The sequence below is a fragment of the Echeneis naucrates genome, chromosome 5, assembly GCF_900963305.1.
Source record: "Echeneis naucrates chromosome 5, fEcheNa1.1, whole genome shotgun sequence".
Classification (NCBI taxonomy): domain Eukaryota; kingdom Metazoa; phylum Chordata; class Actinopteri; order Carangiformes; family Echeneidae; genus Echeneis; species Echeneis naucrates.
The window spans coordinates 2,126,218-2,145,657 of NC_042515.1; the positions used below are offsets into that span (position 1 = coordinate 2,126,218).

The window sequence follows — 19,440 nt, forward strand, 5'->3', positions numbered from 1 at the left end:
CAGCCTGGTGGGACTGAGTCAGTATGCTGGAAACTGAATGCAACGCAGGCTAAAGAGCTCGACCAGAGTGGTGATTATACTGCCATTAATGCAAATGTTGGTTATGGAGCAGGAGCAGAACTCACATACGGGTCCTTTAATTCTCCAAAAAACAAAACAGTAAACTATTGACACACAGAGGAAGGGGAAGCAGAGCAAAAGAGCAGAGCAGCGGGTGTGAGGAGGACGAACCTCCACAAACAATCCAACACAGATAACCAAACACAGAATTCTCAGAAATTCGAAGAACAAGCACAAACCCAGCGGACAGCAACAACATTTCTGGCCACTCCTCGGTCGCACACTGGCTTTGAAACCGGAGTTGGTGAGATCTGTGTATGACATTTAGAAACAGATGTGGACCTGCCTTATGGAACAGGGGAAAGCTCGGGGTGAAGATGTGCAACAGACGGAAGAGAAAAACACCAACATCGCCTCAGACCAGACTCCCGGGTGGCGGCGGCGGCAACGGGGTTTCTTCGAGGCTCAGATGTAAATATGATCCATCCTGAAATGAATACCACACATTAGGGTGTAGCATCCATTTCGGGGGCATGCAGATGTCCAATCGTGCTGGATGATGAGAGGCACAGATGTATATGCATATGTATAAGAAGTCTGAGCGGTTCTGGGACCCGACGAGAAATGAAAGTGCTGTGGAAAGGCGAAAACATGCATGGTTTCGAAATAAATTGATCTTCATTCTCTTATTTTGACTAACTTCCAGTGATATCTGCTTCAGTAGGTGCATAAAAACAAGTTTTAAAAATAGCAGTGAAAACATATTTTAGGCGTGGATGTTATTTTGATGGACAAAAGAAACACCAGGGAAACTGTGACCTAGGTGGGGCGTCTTTTCCGGACCTCCCAGCGTTCCAAATAACACGACCTGTGGAGGGGAGAGGTTTGAATTCTAGAGTTACACGGACGACCTGCAGCGACTGGGACGCCATTTATTATCTCCAAAAACAATCTATCAAATAATCCTTCCGTCAGAAAACAGGATCATCTTCCCACAAAAGGCTCATCCAGTCAGAGCGGCAACTACAAACCACTGTTTGACTGTTGGTCCAACTGTGACATTACAGCACTCCAACCAGAAGGTAACACGTGGAAATCAAAGTATCAGATCCACACCCCGCTGTTTTGGAATATATAAATCAGTGTGTACTTTTGAGTTTCCAAAAGCATCAAGTGGTGTGTTTCTTCCTTACAAAGCCCTTTTGGTGGCCCGACAGGGTTCAGTGCACTTTAAGTTCCTTGAAATGAGGATTACATTTGAGGCAAAGCAAGAAAATAATTATTAATAATAATAACAATGATAAAATAACATAAAAATTAAAATAGCTGGGCAGAATCATGGGAATTGCAGTTCTTTTGCGAACGCAGCCAAACACACGTCCACTTTGATTAGACTTTTGTTTTGGAACGTCGACACATCAGCGCTTTCGCTCGCTCGCTTCACAGAGAGGCTGTGTGTGTGTGTGTGTGTGTGTTTGTTTGTGTGAAGGCTAACAGCTCATGAGGGGAAAGTGCTGCGATGCCTTGCACATCTCAGTAGGCTAATTATAACACTGCTACTGCTGCAGAAATGAAACATGAAAGAATTAACAGTTGGAGAGACAGAGATGGAGCGGTGAGAGAGAGAGAGGCAAACAACAACAGAGAGAGAGAGAGAAGAGGAGGAAACACAATTATTGTTAAAGAATGTGTAGGTTGCAGGAGGAATTACATTTCACTCCAATTAGACTGCTGAAGTTGTGTTTTCTCTTCTCTCTCACTCTCCCTCACCCCCCATGTCTGTGTGTGTGTGTGTGTTTGTGTGTGTCATTGCATTGTAAAATGTTGTCTTTCGTTTCTTGCCTGAAAGTCGCGAAAGTTTTGTCAATCCCATATCACACTCCGCATTTCAGGATGTGTTGCCAGAGAGAGAGAGAGTGTGTGTGTGTCCGTGAGTGTGTGACCCCTGTCCTACTGGGACCACCAACTAAGACTTGAGGTACACTGACAGCTGGGGGCAGCTGTGTGTGTCTTTGTGTGTGTTTGCCTCTGAGATAGACAGCTGGGGACAGTTGGTGTGTGTGACAGAAAATGACAGCAGGGCAACACAAGAGTTTCTATAAGCACCGACACACACAAACGCACGCACACCCTCACCCTTCCAGAAACCCCTGCCGATTTGCTAATCCGCGCCCTTTAATCCGAGGGTGCGCTTCAATCCGCGAGCTTCCCCTCCCAGGCTCCCAGGTGCCATCCAATTCCCTCCGAACGTGCCCTGCCTTCCCTCCTTTGACAGCTCTGTTCGGGGTAAATAACCTCAGAGCGACTATTTTTAGACCTCGCCTTAAATACAGTCAGAGGTTTAAAGCCAAGTGACGGCCAAGCAAAGAAAACTCATCCCAGCTTCCAATTGAGAAATGGCTGAAAGTGTCTGACCTTCACTCAGGGATCATTTCTCAGACACAGGCCGACAAACAGCTGTTGCTGGAAGACGATACGCCTTTTGCTAATACCACGAATCCGAAGACGAGGATTCGTAACTCATTTCAGATGAAACTGTCTGAGACTCAGCGCAGAAAAAAAAGGGAAGAGATGTGAGAAACTGTTAATTAAGAAAAAAAAGTAGTGTTTTCCTTTTTGGGTTTCTAAAAAGAAATGGGGGTGAATATATTCTGCAGTTACAAATCCCAGAACAGAAGCTGCAATCAGCTCCACGAGCCCTCCGGCGTCCTGAGTTTGATCTCCCTCCCTGTCGACCTTGGCTTTTTTTTTTTTTGGTTTTTTTTGCTTTACTTCATAATGCAAGCACACAACTCTGGTCTCCTCCTGTAAGTAAAACAGGACTAATCTGGTTCAGTCATGTGCAGCTTCTGATAATACACTTCATGTCTGTACCTGCTGCATTGACCTGGATTCTGCAACAACTGCCAGCTGTGTGTGTGTGTGTGTGTGTACTGTTGCTGTTCTTGTTTGCTGTGTGTCCCTTCACATTACAGGTTTTCCTGGCTACATGTATCTGTGTGCAGTGTGTATATACAGGTCTATAAATTAATGTGTGTGCGCCTCCGTGTGATGACTTTGCAGTGATACCCATCACTTTCCATCCCGTGGTGATAAAGGTCATCAATTCTCATCTGTGTCCGTCCTATCTGGCTTACACCAGCGAGTTATAAATACACAGCAGGCAGGCAGGAAACTAACCAGTCGGCAAAGTCAGACCATAAGTCTGTTGGGGGGGGGTCACAGTCCCCCGACAGAAGGCTGGAATAAACATACACCAATGTATAAAATACATAAAAACACAAACCTGCAACATAGCCGGCCTGCGAGCATTCATCATGAGCCCCATTTTATACACACACACCATCCCACTGTGATGTCACACATCGTGTTTAGGAGAGAGAAGGTTCTGGAACTGACCTGCTCTGTGCTCTGTCCTGATTGGGTGGTACAGTCTGTCTATCACACAGTCGCCACGCCCCCAAATGCATCCCCCTTCTCTATGAAATACTCAACGCTTAAAACAAACGGACATCACGTTGGACTGAAGACGACTTGGAACAACAGACTGAGACTATAAAACATCTACTGAGCCGATAGATCAAGCGAGAACTATGGACATTTTCCCATAGACTTCAATTTTAAAAAAAAATGTCTTTTTGGGGAAACAGAAAAAAAAAAACACGAAATCACCAGAAATCAAATATAAATGAACATACAGGTGGATCGCAGTACGACAGTTATTACTTTGTGTGGTTTTCCATCAATCTGAGATAAAATAAATAAAAAAAATATCTACATCTTACTGCCAACAGGTCAGTAATCAGAAACCCTGTTTAGTCAGCCGGGAAGCAGATCATTCACACAGTAAGTCAGCATGTAAGCCACTTTCCTCACTCAATCAGTCCATTAGGCAGTTACACATTTAGTGTTACTGACTCATTTGGTAGCAGCCAGTTTGTGCAGTAAGTGACGCAGCCAGGCAGCGAGCCGTTCCCTCCCACTGTATTTCCTTTTCTCTGCCAGAATTCAGTCAGTTAGGGTTTTCTTTTTTCTTTAAACGTACTTTATTTATTTAATCTCGAAGCCACAAAGCACATAATTCACTGCAGCGTCTTGGATCTACCTTTTCCAGCCAGCCCTTCCCTCCTTCCCTCCACGCTCACTGCCGACTCCATTCTTTATCTGTATGATAATAGCGAGCCGTGGGCGATAGCCTCACGGACTGAGCAATGTGACCTCCAACTCAGCGGCATGGTTTTTAAATGTACCACGGCTGTTTGATGCCTGATGACAAAAAAAAAAAAAAAAAAAAAAAATTGCCCCCCCCCATCTAAATTTAATCACAGTCAAATAGAGCGGCGCCGCCACGTTCAGCGGCCTCGCTGAGCTGATATTTATCACTAGATTTTATTTCTCACCTCTTCTGCTAAATGTTACTTAACGCACCGCCGTAAAGGGATTTAGGTAAATGCCACAAGAAATGAAACTTGAAAGACCTCTAAACTGTTGCAAATGAAAACACAAGAGACGAGAACACCCCGGCCTCTTTTTCCTGCGAATTCACCATCGAGAGCGACGCGTGCGGCGTTCAAACGTCACTGCCGACAGTTACGAGAGGAAGAATGATTCGGCGGCGGCTGGAATGTTGCAGCTGGTCTGACTGACAGATCAAAAGAGGAAAATTATGCTGCAAACGAACTCAGATGACCTGAAACTTTTCAATATCTCTTTGTCGCTGCGACCTCAGCTTTTATACATTTTTTGTATGTGAAGCACAAAAAACTGCCTCTTTGATACTAATGAGAAAATTAAATTGTGATTCTCTTTGCAGGCTTAAGGGGTGTTTTGATTTGAGAGCACTGTGGTGCAGAAGGTCGCGTCAAGGCGACACCGCTCTGTTATCTAAGAAAAACAAAAGAATGGACGTACAACCAGAAGAAACCGATAAGATTATGGAGAATGAGAAAGCGAGCACGTCAGCAACGTGACGGTTGGCGCCTCGAGCCTGACCGTCCGGGGGCTTCGATGAAGCAGGGGTGGGCGGATGGGCGAGGACAGCGATGCAGTGGCGGCCCATCTACGTCCAATCAACACTATCGTCGAATGGCCCGGTAGTGCCAAGGATGGGGGGAGGATAACATGGAAAGGAACGCGCAGGGACACGGATGATTTAAGATAGAAAGCAAATGAGAAGCATGGGAACGAAAGAAGCGGCAAAAAGAATCGATCATCTGGGCCTCTCTGTCGGAGTGGCTGACTGTCTTCATTAAAAACAAGGCAGATTTCAGGTAAAGACTCAAATCAGGCGGATGGGGCTGAGAGGGCTGCCCGCTTTGTTGTGACATCGTAAAGTCAGATCCTGATGGGTGGTTTCTGAATCCAGGCTGTGAGCATTTCTCTGTGGAGGAGACCTTTGATACTTTCACTGCATTAGTGCACAACCTGAACTTCCTTTGTTCAGTCCGGTGTCTGAATAGGCTTCCAGCTGATTATGCTAACATTTGCTAATTAGCTCCGAGTACAAATGACCAAAAATGGTTGGCAGGCATTTGGTCATAAACCAAAGTGAATGAACAATAGCCACAGGAAAACCAGAGTCATTAGCCTGCATAATATAACGTTTGGAGTTCATATATTCCCCTCAACAGAGCCGTGCAGGCAACAGCTGCTAAAAAGAGATGCACAAGTGGATGACAGATGTAAGTGGGGGGTGAAAAAGTGCTTCCTACCTGCACAGGCGGAGGAGATGAGTCAAACGGTAAAACCAGGAGAGACCAAATGACAAAGAAAGAGGTAAAAGAAATGAAACAAAACAAAGCGAGGTGCAGCTGCGGCAGAGTGATTCAGAGCGTCAGGAGTCTAGCAAAGGTATTTAATACACACAGTCTGCCTGGAGTCTTGAGGGAGAGCAGGACGAGTCCTAAGAGTCCTAAGAACGCCCCCCCCCGACTGGGTGAGTCTTTTTAGGGTGCAGTCCTGTACCTTCTGATAACACTGAGCAAACAACGAATGCATTGGCCATGGTAGTGAGACGGCTAGCATCTCATGACAACGGAGCAGAGGGAGGACGCCATGGATGAATTACTGCACATCAAAGAAGACTTTAGCGGCCCTCCCTCCTCCTCTTTTCCTGCTGTAAACAAACACACTTCTCTTTTTTCTTCACGTGAAACTTAAGAGCAAAGAAAACAACACAGGCGCGGATTTGTCTGTTTCTTCGGCTCCTTCCAGAGGATTCTCATTTAATTATTACATTTTGTAGAGAAGGCAAAATTAAATTTGAAAATTGACGGTACGTTATCAATCCCTGCATGGAGGATAAGTACAATTACATTTGGTCATGCTGCAAAACGAAGACGCTGAGAAGAAAGAGAAAAAAAAAAAAAAAAAACAGGCTCATTCGCTTCATGGGCTGCGATGGTCTGAGCCTCGTCCTGAACGTTCAAACAGAATTCATATCATTCCAGCCGAGCTCGGCTGATTACAGGCTGAGCGCTGCAGAGGCTAAACACCTGGTTCGAGGTGAACTTCAAGAGAAGCTGCGGCTCAGCAACAAATCCACCTGATGTCTCAGGACTTAAACACAGAGCAGACGATGGCGGGGCGCCTTCGCCTCCTCCAGCACAGCCTCTTTTTTTTTTTCCCCTCCTTTCTCCCTCTCGCTCTTTCATTTCCCTTCATGCAAAAGCAGAACTCATTTGGAGGGTTATGAAAATGTTTTCTCTGAGGTTACTTTCTTTGTGGTTTTATCGCTGGCCACATTTCCACCGTTTCTGCTGTTCTACTTAAAGTGCACCAGCTTTTGGCTGGTCGTAAACCGAAATCCAACTGGGCTGAAGCAGGAAAATAACCACCCTCTAAATGTTGGCGCCCTGAAAGTGGGAACTCCTCAAACATAAAGAAACTCAGGATGAATTATCAGACGAGAACTTCAGCCTCATCTTTTGGTGAACATTTCAAAGCAGCTGAGAGAAAATCCCCCGACACATGCCACCCACGAAAAACGTCTGAAGACCCCCGCAGGCCTTTGTGGAGAAAAATCACATTTTCTTGACATCCTTGATGACTTTAATACTTTTACAGAAAGCACAGCTGGAAGGAGTCCATATCTTATGCACCATATTTCTCACACTAAAGTCAACTGAACCAAAATTTGCACTTTGCAGTAACTTTGAATCGCCTACAAGTGAACTTTCCAGCAGACATATCGGGCCTCTAGAAAGAAAGTTTATGAATTACCGTCTCCAGCCTGCAGGCGGCCCGTTGTCGACAGTGAGGACACGCTGTCTGAGCTTCGGTGTTCGCCATCTTTATGAAGGGGGCAATCAACCGTTCTCATTTCTGTTTAGCTGAATCGAAATGCTTTGCATTTCTCCCTCAAGGGGCAATTTGAGGCAAGTGGCTTCGCAAACACACACACACATACACACGCCAACTCATAACAGTTTCAACAATAAACATCCAGCACCATGAAGACAAAGTGTTATGTCCCCAGAATAAAACCAAACCTTGCTTTAGATACTGAACAAGGAATGTAAAGCGCATAGCTGGAGGCTTGGAGGTTGTCAAGCGAGTGATAACAGATGAATCTAATGTTTTTTGGGGGGCATTTTTTTTTTTGCCTTTATTGTGCTAGTCACAGCGAGGAAGAAAGATCAGGGGAAGCAGGGGAGGAAAAACATGCAGCGGCCAACCTGTGAGTTGGAAGAGTCCCAGTCCACCAGGTGAGCCAACAAGAGCCCATCTATATTTGATTAGCTTGACTTTTTCAACAGCTTATTCGGAAACTTGTAAAAGGAACAAACTTGGGTAATATTTAAGGTACCTCTCCAGATGTTTTGGCTTCCTCCAGGAGTTTGAAGTAATTGTCAGCGGCTCTCAGCCGTCGCAGCCATTAAAAGGAAAACTACAGTGGCCCAGTGAGGTTTCAAAGCCAAATCAAAATATGCCCGTAAATAGACCGTAAATATAATCGTGTTAATAAAACATGTCAGTAAAATCCAAACTTGTTCCGTTCCGTCTCTGGTTTCTTTGAACGGGAAGAACAAAGCAAAGCATGCGATCATTACTGAGTCCAGCCGCCGCTGAAGACGACAACTGAGATTTCCCACTTCGCCTCCGGCATGTTTGAACTCGGCGTGAACGGCGAAGGAGGAGGCCGCAGCCTGACATGAGGCTGGAAAGTTCAGCAAAGTTATTTTTGAAGCTGTCTGCTGATAAAAATCAGCTTCAGACTCTAAACACACCGTTCCAGCTTCAGTCGGTGACGTGAACAGATCTGGGCGTGTTTTTTTTCCACTTGCCCTTGAAGATTATTAAATTGTGATACTATTTGAAGCACAACCATGTAAACCTCCTCCTCCTCCAAAGTCCAGATCTGTGAATTGAGGTCAAAGTGAACATCAGAAGGACGTTCATGAAGAGCATCGCTGGATTTCTCCCACCTTGTCACCCCCCCCTGCTCATTTCCTCGGTCACCCTCACTCCCCCGCTTTCTATTAACCCCGTTTCTCTCCCTCCCCATCTGTGTGCAGCTCTGCAGTCTCCAGTTCTATCAATCAACACATCCCATTACGACATCCCCCGACAATCCCAAATTCTTCCTGTCCCCACAGCCTGCACACGCACACACACACACACACACACACACAAATGCAGGGCCCCTCCTCCTGCTTTAGACACACTCATACTAAAATACACACAGACACACACACACACGTTACCTCACAGCGATGGCGTCTGCTGGACGTGAATCATCGGAGCACGTCGGCAGACGACAGCTCTCATCCGCTGGAGTGACTGCCCATCAGAAAAAGACAGATTGACGGGTGAATGGGTGGTGGTGGTGGTGGGGAGGGGGGGGCTGAACGAATGGCTCGATGGGTGGATGAGAGTGTGGGTGGATGAATATGAGGATAAATGGGTGGGTGAATAACTTGATGAATGGGTGACTCATGACATCCTGAGCCGTAACACAAATCTGCAAATAGGCTTGAAGATGAGCATCCATGACACACACACACAAACACAAAAACACAAAAACACAACTGTTTACTTCCTGGTGCATCAGCTGTAAAGCAGCAATTTATCAGGGCACATCGAAATTTTACTTCTCTTTTAAAATTTCCCTCGTCTGCCTCGACTAAAAGTTTGTTTCATCATCACAGAAGGCGACGCCCTGCTTCAAGTCGGACACATCAGGCCACACCAAATAATCAATAACACACAATGGGGAAACACCTGAATAATTGTTCAACCACTAAAACAATTAAGTTGGTCAATATTATTGATAAATGATTAATCATTAACAAAAATCAATCAAGAGGAAAATGCCATAATTCAGAGGACTGCTTCACTAATGAGCAGATTGGCCGCTTCGCTGTTTTATGACACTATTCAAAGGAGAATGAACTGCTAAGTTGTGTTGTTGATTTAAATAATCACTAAAAATACATACAACTAACGTTTCTGAAAAAAAATATATACATATTACTTCACTTTAGCTGGTTTCTGTAGACAGAGCAGCCCTATTGAGCCGCCTGTTTCCTGAGTATTATTTTCCACCATTTTCTGACATTTTATGGGCAAAATAATTTTGATTTTTGATTTTGAAAAGATGTAGAACATCGATCAATAATAAAACTGACTGTGAGTGGCAGCCACGTTCACCCTTTTTACCGATCACCGTTTCACTGTGACCAATCAAATCAATCTGTTCCTTCTCCCCGCTGCAGGAATGTGTCACTGTTTACAAAACCTGTTGGCTCGCCCAAACTTGTAGAATGTGTGTAACCTGAGGCCTTTTGCTCGTGTTTGTCCCATATAACACTGTGTGTGTCTGTCTGTGTGTGTGTGTGTGTTGACACACACCACCTGACGTTCGTATATACGCTCCTGCTGGTGCGAATGTGTGACTTGGTGTGTATCTTGGAATTCACACCACAAACAATGTTGTCTATTGAGAATCTCACCAACAGACACACACAGGCCTGGTGATGTTTGACTGTTAGATTTAACATGTTCTCTCAGGTCTCATTTCCTCGGCCTCCTGTATTTGTCTTCCGATGCTTTAGAAGCTCCCGGCCGGGTGGAAGGGCCAAGCTGTTTCCTGAGTCAACACAATATACACATGCATACACACACACACACACACACACACAAATCCACACAGGCACGTTTGAGAATCAGTGATGAAACAGTGTTCCCCCTGTTTTTTTTGGTGTGTATGTGGTTTTTTTTTTTTTTTCTTTTTAAATAGCAACAAAGGTCTAAGGTTTTGCTTCCAGCCGGCGTCATTTCTTCGGCTCTCCGTTCTCCTCCTGTTCTTTGAGTTATCGCACTCTTATCAACTTTTAATAAAGAAGGCACGCAGATAGTTCTTTCTTTCTTAAAACAAAAAAAAAACATTGTGTTTTCTTTTTCTTTTTCATGTCTGCTGGCGTTTACGCCACACGGCAGACGAACCGAAACGAGCGCTGCCTGTCAGCGAAGACTTCAAAATGTACGCCAAGAAAGTCAAATGATGTATCTGTGAGCGTCTCGCACTTAAAAACAAAACGAAACAAAACAAGAAAACTCTTGGATACTTATTCCTTGACTTGGAGGTGAGTGATGTCAGTGATATTGCCTGAGTTTAAGACCCAGACCGACCCGCACCCAGTCGGAGAACTGCTTCAGTCTATGTGATTACTGCACCAGTAATGCTTTGACGCTCTGCGGCGGCTGCGGTGGCGCTGACTTTCGTCATTGATGACCAGGCAGCATGCCTCCACATGCCGGCCTGTTTCGACTGCTGATAGAGAACGAAACACGAGCCATAAAATGGCATTTTTACAGCAGAAGTCTGATTCCACACTTCCCTCGTTTCCTCTGCTGACACACTGAACATGTGTTGAACTACCATTGTTTCACAGTAGACTCAAAAAAAAAAAGAAACTGCTGATGCTATAAAAGTGCACTTAAATGTCGTGATGAAACGTTGTGGCTTTTCATCAATTCATAGTTCTGCGGTCAAATTCCTCCATGTTGGGTTAAACAAACACAAATGGGTTCTGCTCTGAAGGGAAACAAAACCAAAAAAAAAAGATCTACTAAACCCAAAGCAACGCACACACACACACACACACACACACACAGGCCTTTGGAGTTGATTTTCTCATTTCTAAACACACACACACACTGCTGGTGGCGGCGCCTTGACGTGTAAAAGAACCGACGTCGTCGCGCCAGGTCGAGTGTTTGACATTTCACAACATGTGGCGATGGCAAAAGTCAAATTGCGACGAGGCCTCCAACCACGCCACCCCCCCCCCACTCCCCCAACTCCCCTTGCTCTCAACTTGCATTGAGGTTTTTTCTGGCGTCGCAGCGAATTCTTCCACGGTTGACCGGGCGACTCGGAGCGCCATTTGGCTCCATGTCCAGAAGGCTAACCAGCCAAAACAAGGGGGCTAATAAAACTGTCCGCTGATAAGCAGTTAATGCCCCAGAACTAATTACTGCGCTGCCACCCCGTTTTCTCTGCCTCTCCCAAATCGGTGGTGTGACATGTCGACCCACACAGACACAAACACACGCACACACAGAGCTGTGATATCTGCTTCTTACACCATTTTACACGATGTGACTGGACAACAGCGGAAAGCTTAAAGTAATGAGGGGAAAGCGGGAATTCTGGGAAGTTGGGTTTTGGGGTCGTTTCGCCAGAAAATGAAAGATAAAGTTTGGAGGAAATTCAGAGTGGCGACAGAAAAGCTTGTGAAGAGGGAGATTTAAAAAGTTCAATAGGCTCCGGTGTCAGTGCTGAACAGCTAATTTTAAAGTGGGCGAAGCGGAGGCGCAGGTACAACAAGCATGACGAGGACTCGCCGTCCTGAGCTCCGGCACTAAAACGGCCTCTGTATCAGCGGCGTCCAGGCCTGATGCAGGAAGCTACGCTGATCGCTCATAATGGCCTCCGCCGTGTCCTCCTGCAGCCGTGCACGGCCACTTCGACAGCTGCAGAGGAAGTGTGTTCACACCACCTGAGCCTGGACGCTTTTCTGTGGTTTGCTGATGGTTCACCAGCGCTGCTGTTGATCCCGGATGTCGTCTTTTTCCAGAGTCAGCGCATTTAAAGGCGTAGCTGATGCTTCATCATGTTGCACAGATATTATCTAGTTCAGTCATTCATGAAGACTCGTTTTAAAACGCCTTCAAATGTTGAAAATGGATTCCAAACACCAAAGTGGGACGCTCTGTCCTGTCCCCTCCTGCTCCACCTCCCCGATTTGAGGCCAGTGTTCACACAGCTGAGCTCACTGTGGAGAAGACACATGTCCATCAAGAGTTCTTTCGTCACGACGAGAAGCCCCGCGGCTCTGCACACGTCCCATTAAACCCACAATGCCTTTTGTCACCGCGATTTAGCGTCAGGATCAATTCACTCAGAACATTAATCATCTTCTGTGTAAATGATGATTTCTGTTTTTTTGTTTTTTTTTATTATAATTTTTTTTTTACAAGCAGGATATGTGCTGCCAGATATCCTCTGTCTGAAATGATTTTCAGCCTCTGTCAACATGCAGCACATTTCCCGGCGTTGATAAGATTTACAGTGACGACGGTTTTGACGTTGACAGGCGTTGATTAGAGTGTTGTTTGTTCTCTCTACAGGACTGATACGGGTCCAGATGAGGTGCTCAAAACCTCCAGAAATGTTAAATTAACTTTGATGGCTGTGAACTTTTATAAACATTGACACAGCAGAAATTTGACTGGAATTAACAGTGACAAACTTTCCTGGGGCTGAATCTTATTGAAATGATGGCGAGCAAAACTAGCTTGCCACCAGCAGATCACACTTCTGGTTGGGTTTTGTCACACCATATAAAATTCAAAAATATTTTATTTCACAATCGGATTTTGTGATCAAAGAGATCTAGCATCCTGATAAAAAAAATATATATCATACATACATCACAATATTTCGATATTAGCTTACATCCTGATATTTAAATCTTGTTGCCATATTGGATATTTTTCAGATCATTTTTCTTTCTTTTGGCAGTTTCTGCTCCAGCATCAAGGCAAATAAAGCTGCTGCTGCTTCCACCTAGAATATAAAACACACACGCGCTTTTGTGCGTTTGGTCAGGAAGGCATTGAGATGTTATATTTTTGGATAGCTCCGAATCCACTTCTGCTTGCTATAATTGAAACTCCTGTCGATTCTCCAGAGCTGCTCGTTCCCCATGACGTTGACTGGCTCCCAACAGGTGATTGAGAACAGCAGCTGGAGCAGCAGAAAAGAAAACAACATAAGCCCTGACAGACTGACGGGATCTGCAAACTGCAACAAACAGGAAATTCATTCTAAAACGACGACGACAGCTCGTGACAGGAAGTACCGCAGACCACAATCAAAAGAAAGCCTCGACGTTTGGCGTACCCAGGTCGGGCAGTTACGTTCCGGGTGAACCCTCCGAAACAGCAGCAAATCAGAAAGAAGACCATCTGTGTGGCTGCAGATATTTTTATTGGCCTCTATTTTAAACCATGTTGAAACCATGACAACAGCAAAAAGACCAACGTTAGCTCCGCATCCCAAATGTACTCCCAATTTACACTCAAAGACCCTCTGAGTCTCTGAATCTGCTGGTCAACAGCGCCAACGGAAGCCCAGAATTTCTTTTTCTTTCTTCCTCTCTTTTTTTTTTTGGGTTGTTGTTGTCATGCAGGTCTAAGAATAGCAGCGAGCAACAGCCCAGAATCCACACCTTTTAAAGCCTGCAAGGCCCTTTAAACATCCGATGACTGTTTTATTTTAGTGTTCTGACAAATGTGCCGTATGTGCATCGACGAGTGGTGTTTGAGTCGTGGCGAGCGCATGACTCACAGCGACAGAATTGTAGCCAACTGTGGGCAGAGAAACTCTGTACATGCCTCATCCCCTATTTTAGCCCACAAGGGGCGAGAGAGGAAGAGAAGAGACGGAGAGAGAGAGCGCCTAAAGGATCTAAATCTCATCTCCCGACGTGATAAAGTAGGCTCATTCCACTACTGCGTTTTTTGGGTTTTTTTTGGTAACCTTCCTCCCATAGCTTCCCAAAGAGGAAAGAAGAAAAAAAATAAAAAATAAAAAAAGACACACACCATCCTGATCTTTAAGCTGAGAAAAGAATCCTCTTTTCCACTTGTACCTCAGGTTTGAAAAGCAGGGAGCTGAAGATTAGACTCATCATTTGGAGGATGCGCATGGCTTTTCATAACAGAGGAACTCTATCCTATTTCGGATGATATTGATTTCTGAAATAGGACGTTGCTTAGACGTCGATGTGCTCAGTGAGGAGGTGGAAGCCTGGGGAACATGTTTGACTCCAATCTGCCTCTGCCTTTTCACTGAATATTGTTTTAGCTGAGATGGAGTTGGGATAAACTAAAGCTGCTGCTGGATAAAAAGGAGAAAAGAAGTACTTCCGAGGAGAGACGAAAGGAAAACAGCTTTATGTGCAGACTGATCGGCTGGAGCCTTCAAAAAAATTGTTGTTTTCTCTGTTTTGCCGTGTTTGACACTTATTTTTGGTCAGTAAACTCGCAGTCGTGATGTTTGATAGCTGCTTTACTTCTGTGTTCTCATCCTCCATCTTTAGTATTCACGTCTCTACGTCGGACGCTCCTATTGGCTCCGGTGGGTGATGTCACAGCCAATCAGAGGAACTTTTCTTTGGCTATTCTTCTTTACATCAGCTGCTCTCCCCTACTACAGTGAACACAGTCCTTACTGAGTGACACATATAATTAGCTGAGGTTGAGCAGCTTCTGAATATGATGAGACGTGGAGAAGTTTTTAAACTTGGCAACTTTATGAGAGAAAAAGTAAAGTAAGACACGAAATGATGCATCAGCCTAAAAGGGCAGAAAGCAAAGAAAAATTGTACTCTTAGTTTCAAATCGAATGCTAAAGGCCACCTTAACGGATTACATGAGCTTCACACACTGTTGTTTATGACACCAAAGTTATTTGCACTTTCTGAAAATGGCATTTCCTCAGCAACTGAAATGTGTCTTTGGCACACAGACCTTCGAAATCCTGTAGTCGGGTCTGTCAGGGGCCATTTAAGGTCAGCAGTTACTCAGCAAATGAAAGATTATGTAAGTTTCAACAGGAATAAAACAAAACACATACACACAAAAATGCACATGCACACATTCAGAAAGCAAAAAAAAAAAAATCCAACCCAGAGTTCCAGCGCTTCCTTGGAAAACCACAATACAGAGCCACAGAGCATTTTCCTCCTCTGAACACACAGCAGGCCCGATACAAAGTGTGTGCTACATCTGCGTGCAGCAGCGTTCGATACCTATTAAGCTGACCATCACCTTGAAAAGATGGTTGCAGCGGCAGCTCAGTTGCCTTTTAGAGGTAATTTAAACCTGCTAAGCCAAAAAAACACACCTTTTTTTTTTTTTTTAAATACTGAAGACTGAGGCGCCTTTCAGAGGCGAGCTCTTCTGGTGTCGACTCAACACACACACAGGAAACTGCCCAGGAACGGAACACACACACGATCACTGTTGGTTTAACCCGTGAAAGGTTAAACACAGAGGTCTCTCTCTGGTGTGTAAATAAAAAAAATAAAAATGATAGAGAACGTTATGAAAAAAAAAACCAAAAAAAACAAACACACACACACATTCAGCAAAGTCGGCTCACAAACAACCGGACCTCTTGTCACTGCAGCAGCAGCGGCACACAGAGTGACTCTCACCTCTCTGTTCGCACAACTCCACGCCTGCTGCATGCTACACAAATAAATCCAGTCAAACACACCAGCACGCCAATCCAACACGTGTGTGTGTCTGTGTGTGTGTGTCGCTCTGCTCCTCATCAAAAAAAGACTAGATGAGGTTATTTACTGCAACTGCCAGAGACACTAATCTGTTTTTTAATCCCCCTTTTTTTATCCCAGTAAAAGTCAAGTGAACAGGCTCTTGCCCTTTTTTTTTTTAAACAAGAAGAAGCTTCGAATTTGAGGCTAAACTGAACCAGTTCAGGAAGGGAGGGGGGTCAAAAGTCACACACAGCCAAACTCACTCTGCACAAACCTGAATATACAAAACAAAACCCAACGAAAAACCACGGAACAGAAACGGACACGGACATCATCACCATCATCAACAGTGGCTGTTCCTGCTGCTCTAAGTGGGGGGGGGCAAACACTGTTCTTTGTGTGGCGGATTAAAGACAGCCTGTCTACAAAACACACCAGTCCTATCAACATGACGCCTGCTTACACAAACACACACGCACACACAAAAACAAGTGTACTCAGCTGCAGGTCTGTCTGATTTGCGTCACGAGGGGCTCAGCAGGACGGAATAAAATAGAATCCAGTGTGAAATCCTGAGAAGGTATTGATTTGCATCCATTGGTGTGCAGGGAATAATAGGAAAATAGGTGAACCTCTCGGGCTCCTCCACAGGGCTGCAGACAGTGAATAACGGCCCCCAGGGGACCACTCAAAGCCCTCCAAATTGCCCATTACTGAAAGGCCGAGTCCTTTAATTTATTTAGGGCCTGTGGGATAATAAGAGCAGCCAGGAATGTCTTAACAATCAAATGATCTTTAAAAAAAAGACGAGGAGGACAGATGTGAGGAGTTTCACCAGCTTGCTGCTTTACACACACACACACACACACACACACACACACACACACACAACAATAAAACAAGCAAACAAAAAACAATAATAAAAAGCCGGACACGGATCAAATCCCTAGCAGGACCTCAAAGGTCAGATCAGCAGAAAACTAAATGAAATAAACAGCTTTGTAGTCAAACCAGCCGTAAGAGGAGAACCTCTGACTCCCACTGAAGGGGTGTGGTGGTGGGGGGGGGGGGGCACCTGAGAAACTGCAGCACAACAAGGACTCACTACAGAAGGTTAGAATATGACAATGTGTGTCTCCATCCTGAGAGGCCTCTCCGCTTAAACAACCAAAAGTGGCTCCTTTTTTTATTCTTATAAAAAGGTGGTGGGGGGGGGGGGTTCTTTTCTTTCATCCCTCCTTCTCAATAAACGTCCTTACTCAGCTTTAGCTTTCCTCTCCCTGGGACTCCATCCTCCCTCTCTGTCTGTCCCGTCCCTCGGTCAAAGGAGACATACCCAGACCGCAGCAGGCTGTCAAACGTCTCCATGGCAAAGCGGACGTGAGAGGAATCACGACGAGGCGGTGGGAGGAAAACATCCTGCGGGTCGGCTCCTTCTCTCACTTTGACTTCTTTATTTTATTTCATTTTTATTTACTCCCCAATTTCACCTCCTCATTACTTGGACTGAAGTGCTCATAATGAGGTATGAGTCCATATCCAACAGGCCCCCCCGCCCCCCCCCCTCCATCTTCACTGTAGTCAACTTCAAATCCTATTGGTGCACGAGGACGCGCGCAAAAGCGCGAGCAACTAAATAGTATGAAGAACAATAAGGTCACTACCTCAAATGAAGGGGGGGGGGGCTTTCTCAGGTTTAAGGGGACATACATACCCAACCCCCCCGAAACAGGATGCCAAAAATAGACCTGGAGACAGTCTGTGAAATACAGTCCACATTATAACCATAACCCCCCCCCCCCACCCCCCCCACCTCCCGGGCTGTCCCGGCCTGGCTTTTAAATGCACCTGTTCGGGTTTGAAGCCGGAGAGGAATGAGCGTGGTGGGCTTCATATGGGGGGGGGGCGGACAGAAGGGAATGAGGAAGGAATGAAAGGAAAAGGAGGGAGGGAGGGAGCCGGGATAAGTAGCCCAGAGAGCCGGCTAATAACACGGTGATATCCTAAAAATATCCCCCACCGACCGAGCACAGCTCCGCCGCCGCGGATCACGGCTCAGCGCAGCCGGTGCCGGAATCAAACGCACCGAAACCTCCACGCTTTTTTTTTTCATTTTGGAGTGAGCATAATAATAAAAATAATAATAATAATAAATCAACAATAAACCAAAAGCTGCAGGAAGGAGAGAGAGAGAGAGGAACGTGGAGGTGGATATTTATTTGGCTCTGCCGGCATCTCCTTGAATGTCTGCCCCCCCCCCCCTCCAGTCCGACAAGCACTTTCTCTTTCCAGCAACACACACTAACAGTCAATGCTGCGTTCAATGTCCCGACACACACACACACACACACACACACACACGTTTATAAGCACAGAAGAGGAACTGACCGTCAGATCTCCTCCAGGTTTTATATCCAGCTTCTCCTCATTCAGGCTAAAATCCTCCCGTTTGTTCCCCCTTTCCTCTTCTTCTTCTTCTTCTTCTTCTCCTCCTTCTTCTTCCGCCCGGTGGTGGAGGAGTGGAAAAATTAAAAAGGGAGTCTTATTGGGGGGGGGGCAGGGGGGGGGGCTCGGTTCTTTTCCTGCCCGCGTTTCGCGCAGAGCGGAGCGGACAAACAGCGGCTCTCCGCTCGGTGTCCAATCTCCTCCTCCTCCTCCTCCTCCTCCTCCTCCTCTTCTTCTTCTTCTTCTTCTTCTTCTTCCTCCTCCTCTTCTTCTTCTTCTTCTTCTCTTCCTCCTCCTCGCTGCTCCGTCTCTCTCTCTCCCCCCCTCCGGGCTGACTGACGACGAGCTGCCCTTCGGTGGTCCAAAGTTTGTAGTCTCAGCAGAAAGGTGGAAGCTTATTCACAGTGATTAAAAAAAAAAAATATATATATATATATATATATAATAATAATAATAATATGATAATAAAAAGTAAGCACCGCTCGGGTTAGTGCCTGGAGTTAAAAAAAAACAGATCCAATGGATGAAAAGATGAGGAAAAAATAATTATAGGGTTTGATAGTGAGAATTAAAAAAAAAAGAATGATTAAAAATAATGAAATCACATCACTTTCTCTTGTGGTAAATGAAAAAATAAAAAATAAAATGTCCACTCCCTAAAGCTGAGCTCCGGAGCCTCCAGCCATGAGTCCGGCCGGGGAGTCTGTTCCGCTGCTGTCGGACCTCCGGATCTCCCGAGGTCCTCCACGCAAATGTCCGCTGCCGAGGCTGAAGCAGGAGGTGGAGAGAGAGAGAGAGAGAGGGCAGTGCCTCACATTCTCCGGATTACTCCACCCCCTCTCCTTTTCTTTTCCCCTCCTCCTCAGACACCTCCCTCCGTGTTGCCCCCCCCCCCCCCCATGTGTCCCCAAAGGCCTAATCATGAGCGGATAAATCAATGTGTGTGCTCAACGCCTCTTCCGATGGAGTTATGATGATCACATTGATCCGGGGGGGGGGGGGGTCAATGAGCAGCCTTCATCAATACCACAGTGACTCTTCTAATCAAGTTATCAGGCTTAATACCAGAATTAACTTAATGAAATAATAAATAGCCATTAACCCATTTTGCACAAAACAATAAAACAATAAATAATAAATT

The 19,440-nt window shown here is 45.4% G+C and overlaps 1 protein-coding gene across 1 annotated transcript in view; it reads right to left on the minus strand.

Annotated features, from left to right (window-relative positions):
- dag1 (dystroglycan 1) overlaps positions 1-19,031 on the minus strand; it is a 45,468-nt gene extending 26,437 nt beyond the window's left edge. Inside the window, exon 1 of the mRNA XM_029502827.1 lies at positions 18,243-19,031. The gene's annotated coding sequence lies outside the window, so the exon portion shown is untranslated. The remainder of the gene's footprint in view (positions 1-18,242) is intronic.
- Between the last annotated feature and the right edge of the window lie 409 nt (positions 19,032-19,440).